Source organism: Cebus imitator, unplaced genomic scaffold (genome assembly GCF_001604975.1).
Source record: "Cebus imitator isolate Cc_AM_T3 unplaced genomic scaffold, Cebus_imitator-1.0 Scaffold543, whole genome shotgun sequence".
Lineage (NCBI taxonomy): Eukaryota > Metazoa > Chordata > Mammalia > Primates > Cebidae > Cebus > Cebus imitator.
This window is the reverse complement of record NW_016107858.1, coordinates 850,191-857,960: the sequence shown is the minus strand read 5'-3', so window position 1 is coordinate 857,960 and position 7,770 is coordinate 850,191. Positions and strand designations below refer to the sequence as shown.

The following is a 7,770-nucleotide window of genomic DNA, read 5'->3' as shown; positions in this document are numbered from 1 at the left end:
GCTCTCTAGGGTTTCTGCTAAAAAAAAAAAAAAAAAAAAAAAAAAAGCGTCACTTTAAAAATATCCTGGGTACAACTTGAACCTACAGTCCTACAGTTAAGTTTACTCACACATTTACACATTTCATGATTTTATGTTAACTGGTAGCTCAAGTCCATGCTCAATGATGCAGTGAAAGAAGGCTAGATCCTTAGGAAAGCAATTTTTCTCTATTGTAAAGAAGAAAAATCACCTAAATACTCAGCAGAAACCCAGTCCTGGGGCCACCCACCCTCTTATCTCCCTACTCCCCCAATCGCGAGCTGATGGGACTTTGCTTTTTCCTTTGTCGGCTCATTTATTTCAGTCTTCCTGGTGCCCGGATGGCCTGAGTCTGTGTGTGTGCACACGTGTGTGGCCACCGCTGTTCCGAAGGGCTCACCTCTCTTCTGCCATTTTACTAGGACACAGGAGGCGGCTGTCTGCTCTGGCTCTCCCTCTTTTTCTCCCTGCCCCCAACTCAGCCTGGGCTTTTTCCTGTCTCTTAACTCCACCAGTGCAGCAGCAACTAGCTGAGAGAGAGAGAGAGAGAGAGAGAGAGAGAGAGAGAGAGAGAGAGAGAGTGTGTGTGTGTGTGTGTGTGTGTGTGTGTGTGTGTCTGCCTGCGCAGCTAGGCCAAGCCTGCCAGCCTGCCTGTCACTGGAGAGTTTTAGTTTGCATTCAGAAGAAAAGAGGAGGGGAGACGAGAGGGGAGGAGGAAAAGGTGGAGGGGGAGGAGTGGGGGGGCGCAGAGGAGGGAGGGAGAATGTCTTGTTTGTGGCTTGTCAGCAATTGCTTGAGACAAGCTTCCATGTGTGAAAGCTACTTGGCATGAATGCCTGGGCCGTACCAAGTGTCACCGCAGCAAGAGGGGGAGTCAGAAGAAAAACAGATCAGACCAGAGCAGACAATAGGCCCCTAAAGTGTTCCCCCTAAGTTGCTTTGATGTTGTCCTGGTGTCTTGATACCAGGAGGCCAGGGATTGCAGGAAAAGGGTCTTTTTTGTCTTCATTCACTTTCCCCCCTCAGTTTCTGAAATGATTCTCCAGAATTTCTCCTCATAAAAAAGGTAAGAGCCCTAACAATTCCTTCTTCGGTGGCAGGCTGGCTCGCCTGTGCCTGGAAGTGGGGGTCTCATTCCTGCGCTGCTCTGGAGGAGCGCTGGGGTCCCGCGATTGGAGCTCCTGCATTGCCCCTGGAAGTCTTTCAAGGCGCCCAGGGCTGGGGATGGCCCCTCTTTCCAGGGAACCCCAGTAACACGATCTGTGCCTCTGGGTTGGTGGGGGAGAAGGGGTGGATGGAGAGGGGTGGGAGGAGGGTGTGAGGGTGGGAGGGAAGAGAGAGAGAGAGAGGGAGCGCGAGAGAGGGAAGCCTGAAAGAGAGGGAGAGGAGGGCAGAGCCTGCGTTCCGGGAAGCCCAGCCTGGAGCCCGGGGAGGCCTCGCAGGCTGCGAGCGCTGCATCCTCAGGCTGAGCGAGGGCCGGCCGGGGCTCCGCCGGGCGACTGCAGAGATTGCATCGAGCTTTGTGTGTGCCAGTGTGCTCGTGGGTCTGCGTGTGCGCGTGGACGTCCCGCACACTGCCCTGGCGCGCCTCGCCGTGAAGGGGAGGCACCCCGATCCGTGGCACCCGAGCCCAGACTCCGAGGAGGAGCGGCGGGGCCGGCACGAAGGCAGAGCAAGGGAACTCTGCCGCCAGACCATCCAGAAACTTTTCCAGTCTCAGGGATTCCTCTGGGCATAGAGACTGTAGAGTTGTAGGGGTGCCCCAAGCCTCAGTTTCCCCACCTGTAAAATCGAGGGAGGTGATCAGGGATGCTGTATGCCTCGCTGGGATTGAGGGAAACAGAATAGATCACTGTGCCTGAAACGCGTCGAGAAATCGTCAGCTAAAGATGCTGTGAAATCACAGAGTAGAAGTGTTATCGTTATTCTTGATCATCATCATCGGGGTAATAAAACCATCATTAAAGACACCCTGAGACAAATAGACCCGGGAGCACAGATCAAGTGTCGGAGCATTTCTAAGGAAACAAAAAGCCTTGTTCCACCTGTTGGCTTCTGTCCCTTTCTCTTGTGTCTTTTCCTTAGATTTATTGGCCGATTTGTACAGAGAATGGGGTGGGAGGGGTTGGGTTTTCCCCTTTCCTCCTCCTCGTACATATATTTTTTTAAAGAAGGTCAATGTAAGATGCTTGAGCGAGAAAAGGTGCCTCCTGGTATCGTAGTGTATTCAAGACCTTGTGTTTTCTGGCGCTGGCAGGGCATGCAGACACATCTGTAAACTCTGCCTTGGAGGTTAAAGATTTTTATTGTGGCTTTTAGAGATTAAATGAGATTTATTTACAATTGCTGTTTATCAGAGAGTAAATATCTTACTGTGTGTGTATGAGGCTAAGAATGCAAAGGTTGCTTACTCGCTGGTGGTTTTGTGGATAAAACCTTTTGCTTTTTAAAGTGACATCTTGAGGGATGGACTAGAGGGCTAAAATCACTGCCTAACATTCATCTTCAATATTTTTTTGAAGAAAAAAAATGTCTGTTTATTTTCTTGAATTGTGGATTTCCTTTATTCTGTTCTTACACAGTGATTGTTTAAAGGCTCTCAGTTGTCGCTCACTCTGAATTCTCTGGGGGAATTCTGCTTTCTTACCTAATTCTAGGTTTTCTGTGACTCTGCTACTTGTCCAAAAAAATCTGTAAAAGTCTAGGAGGCTGTGCCTCCTTCCATTCTAACTGCAAATGTTTATCAGACTGACTCCCCGTGATAGCTGGAGATTGAATCGAAGGACCAGCCCTGGTTGAGAATATTTATGTGCTTCTCACAGAGGCCTGGCAGCCTGACTTCTGAGTATGGGAAAAGCTGAAGGAAAGCCATTGGTTGGCCTGGGTCTGGCAAGAAGTTCCCCCTACATTTAATATTTTATTGGAATAAAGCCGTATTTTATATATCTATGAAAACTTAATTGTTTTTTACTTTATAGGAAGAGATCTTACCATGGTTTGTTTCTGACAAGATTTCAGGGTCCAGATATCTTCCTAAAATGTTAGAATTTAAGGACTGCAAGGAAAAAGAAGGCTTATTCATCATGTTATATTTGAGGATGTTAAGGTCCAGGAGACATGGAGCTGATCTAAAGGGGCTCATCAGTGCTGTGGCAGCATCTGGACCGCACCCTGGGGCTCAGAGTACCCTGAGGGTCTTCACACCAGCTCTCCTGACCTCACATCCACATTTGATTTTACACATTTTAGCCCTTGGCCAACCAAAGAGAGACGGCTTTTGTAGTTCTGCTTGCTGTGCTGGGTTACAGCAGCACGCTCTGCCCTGCTCATGTTATAAAACGGCATAAATATGGCAGACATGGGTCCACAACATGAATTTGCACAAATTCATTCATGTATTCATGTGCTCATTCAACTACTATTTTGAGGGTCTTTACAGCAGGCAAATGCTGGGCACCGAGGATGTAGGAAAGAGAAAGGCGGATATACCACTGCCCTCAGGGAGCTTACAGTCTCGTCGGTGTGATCGGCATTAACCACATGGTCACACAAATAGGTAATCATGATACTGATAACACATATTGAACAGGATGCAGGTATTATGACGGGCTGCATGGAGTTGCATAAGTTATTGACTCAAAGTGTGTCACGAGACAAAAGCTAACTATTCTCTTTCTCTTTGTGGCTGAGCTCTTCTAGGCCCAGCCAACCTCCTTTCCACTGGTGGCATTCCTATTCACACAGAGCTCAGCAACTCCAAAAAGCAGAACATTCTCTTCCCCTCTCTCCCCTTCCTTCACTCTGTCTTTTTCCCAGCACACAGAACACCACACAATATCTGCTAATCCTCTACACGTGCGCTATGAAGTAGCTTCCCTCTTGCAGTGAGCAGTCGAACATTGTTACCTGGGTAATTCATGTTGACTCTGGTTAGTGAGATTCTGATCTTGTTTTACTGATTCCATAGTTCTTCTAGGGCTGGTACTAAACACTCAGCTGTAAGAAACACCGCCATTATCAGTGTCATCTTGAAATTCCAAAGACAATATAATAAAATGACCTTTCCTACCCCTCCCAATAAGGACACATAGAGGGAAAAAAATTTAAATACCTTTTCAGCAGACCTCATGCTGATTGAGTTACTAAAATCCTACTGGTTTAGTGATATCAAAGATAGAACCTTTTTTTTCCTTCTCTCTCTTCCTATTTGTGGTCTTTCTTGGAAAGAATATAGCGTATGGTTGAAATGCCAGTCATTTCCATGGAGGCAGATTTGTGTTAATGTTGGCATCACCATTTTCTACATTGTGTCTTTCTGTAGTACTCAGAGGAGTGTTGTCTTCACTGTTGTCAACCCATCTTTTTTTTTTAAGATTAATTTAATAGTTTTTTTAGAAGACAGACATGCCTACCCGCACATAAATCAAAGGTTTGATGCCTGTACCTTGGGAGCCCACACACATCGTGTGGTTAAGTCGTGTCATGAGCAAGATAAGAGTCATTTCTACGTACCCAGCATTGTCACACAGGGATGTGCCCAGCCCACGTTGTAGCAGGAACGTAAAGCGGAGCTTGCCAGCTCGCTGAGGTCTGCATTTGGCACCTGTGGCCAAGGCCTCCTCCTCTGAGCGGTGTGCACTTCATTGGCAAGGCTTCGATCACTTCCGACAGACTCTCCCCCCACCCCAAGCCTGTTACTCACTGGGGAGCCGCCTCCTGGGGAGGCGGTCTGAGTTGGCATTGGAAGAGTCATCCAGAAAGAAAGAGAAGTAATGTGAGTGGGGAGCTGAGGAGTGAGTAAAACAAGGATCCACTCAGAGGAAAGGTTTAACAGAACTGGAGAGCCGGACAGCAGTGATACAGGTCATCCTTAACTCTGGGGGAAGAAAACCGAAGATTGTTATGACATTTAAAAGGATGCGGTGTGTAGGTACTCCGTATAAATAAAAATTCTAGGGTTTCTAGTCCTGCTGAAAATAAAACCAACACAACATGCAGGACATTCCCAAAACTCATTAGTTACAAATACCGCTTTTGCATGTAGCTTTGCTGAAGGGGATTTTGTAGTTTTTCTATTCCCAAGAGACGTCAATATAAGATGTACAATGGAAATGTTCTCCATTCCTTTTGAACCTTGACATTTTAATGCACTCTAAAATACCTGCTTAGTCCTCTGTTATAACAGTTCTGTGAATTAAGTAGTACTGTTATCCTTCTGTTATATTTGAGTAAGGTTATGTGACTCACCCAAGGACTCACAAGAAAATGAGGGATGAATCTGTTAGCTAATTAAATCTCCCTGTTAGACCATCTCTGCAAGAGATGAGAAGCAGAGAGCAGAGGCAATCACCGTGACATTCAGATTAAAGGTACTGTGTTGACGTGGCATTAAAATAATTGCCTTAGTTTTGCCGTTTCCTCCCCCTTTTTAAAAAAAAGACTAGGATTTAGAGTGTTGATCCAAAAACAGGGATCCCTAGTTCTAGTTTAACAATGACATGTTTCCTACAAAATGCAACGGACCAGCTTCTAGCTTTGCTGTTGCCAGTCTACAGCCTAGAAATCCCCATTCTACTTCTCTGGACCTCTTAGAATGAGGTAATCAGACTAAATGTCTTTAAGCTTACTTCCAGCTCTGCTGTTCAGTACTTTTCTCATTCTGAGAGTAGGATACTTCATGAATCTGGTCTTTGGTACCTTCTATGAAGCCCAATTCCAGAACTGTGGTTAGCAGAGGGGAAAGGGTATTGGGTTTTGTGGATACGTAGAATTCATTCCTATGTATCTATCATACTGCCTATGTTAATACTTTGAAGTGAAAAGCTCGATAGGAAAAAGCAGGATTTTAATTTAAATCTTTTAGGAGAATTTGCCAGTCAGCATGCAGGCACATGTGCAAGAGACTGAAGAACCGTTTCCAAAAGAATAGGCTGTTTTGAATGCATGTCTTCCTGTATAAGTATGAATTTAAAATGGACAGGCACTGGGTGCATCTCTTAGCTTTGCCGTTCTCACAGGCTTTTTCATAAAAATTGTGTTTGGTTTTTTGTGTTGTGCTCATATGTTGTTTTGAGGATGCAAATAAACAGTTTCAGCAATTGTAGTGCTGATGACACATGCCATGCGTTTAACACTACGCTTTTGGGGATGACAGGACTCTTGACAATCTTCATGACATGCAACTCCTGAAAGAGATTATTGAAGACTTGCTGATACGTTACATATATATGTGTGTGTGTATAAAACATGTGTGTACATATAGATTATATATGCCTTTTAAGATATGAGTAATAAGCTGCTTCTGAAATGTGATTGAGGGTGAGACAGGGTAGAGAATGAATGATGTTTTCATTAATCATGTCATCTCTGTGAGTAATTCCAAGCACTATTCATTTGAATTGGTTAAATCTTTGAAAAGATGTAATTTAAAAATTTTACACAATGGCTCTTAATGCAATTTTTAGAACCCCAGAAGAAATTTTCCTGCCATGTTTTAGGAATATCATCTTGCTTGGAGCAAGGAAAACCGGTTCAAGTTGCTTTGATGGTTAGTAAACCACTGAGTCTGTTTTAATTAGTTTTAAGTTTTTTCATCTGGAAAAAAATAGTATGTAAGATATAATTACTTTCTAGCTGGGAAAAGGGGTTTTGTACACTGTATGTAATAATTTTTTGACTTATATTGTTCCTTGATTCTGGGTTGCTTAAAATTCCTGACATTGAATATCTTGCTTAATGTCATAATAATAAGTAGATACATAAGAGAAATGTATTATTAACTTTAAAGATGGGAAAACAGAAATAGTTTAGTGAAGTGGACATGCCAGTAAGACTTTTAGAACATAAGAATGTACTCTGTAGAAATTTGTGAAGTCTTTGGTTACTGATAAATTCTAAACATCATAAAGGAAAAGAAAGGCATATTCTAGATATTATTGTTACCAATCTAATTGTTAATTATCTAAGCAGTTATCTAAAGTATTCTTAAAGTTTCAAAATGCCTTTAGTTTAAAACTTTGGAGAGCGTTAGTAATTGCATGAAAATCACAATCACTCTTTTTCCTGAAAAATACACAAACTCAAAACTACCACTAATGGTATTTGAAGGAAACCAAGCCGTCATTTGCTCAGAAGAGAAACTTACGAACCTTGAGGTAGCCTTTTATCTTGGTTAATACTAGGTTTATAGGACTTTCTGTTATCCTTAGGGCTTGTGTAGTTAGTATATGTTTGAGGAGAGAAATTTTGCTGAGAGTCTGTGGACAAGGGACATTTTGAGTTAAGGTTAAGGTCATACTTGCTCTAAAAGATCCCTGGATTGGTGGTTTACTTTGCAGACACCTACGACACACTGGAATGTTTAAGGCAACCATAGTCTAAAGAATTCAGGACTTTAACTCCTGTGCCAGTGCCCAGGCTGCTGTCTCTGCCCGGAATGTTTATTTGCCTTGTTTTTTCCAAGCCAGCTCCAGCTCCTCCTTTCAAGAATTAACGTGGGCATTTCTTCTGGGAAGCTTCCTGGACCCAAATCATGTCGTTCCTGCTCCACCACCTCCTAGACTGGGTGTGCCATCATGTGGCTCTTATCATACTGCGCTAGAATCGTCAGCCTCCTGCTCGCGGCTGTGGCCCCTCAGTGGTTGGGATTGTTTTTTTTGTTTTTCTTTTGGTTTGTTTTGTTTTTGTTTTTGTTTTTTTGAGATGGAGTTTCGCTCTTGTTACTCAGGCTGGAGTGCAGTGGCGTAATCG

At 43.8% G+C, this 7,770-nt stretch overlaps 1 protein-coding gene across 3 annotated transcripts in view; it reads left to right on the top strand.

The window, feature by feature from the left end:
- Positions 1-768: 768 nt before the first annotated feature.
- The window catches only part of BCL9 (BCL9 transcription coactivator), an 86,472-nt gene continuing 79,470 nt past the window's right edge, over positions 769-7,770 (top strand). For 2 of the 3 annotated variants that reach the window (XM_017515212.2, XM_017515207.2), the window contains exon 1: positions 770-1,087. The gene's annotated coding sequence lies outside the window, so the exon portion shown is untranslated. Of the gene's footprint in view, positions 1,088-7,770 lie in introns of all 3 variants that reach the window. The other variant, XM_017515211.2, reaches the window with a different exon arrangement.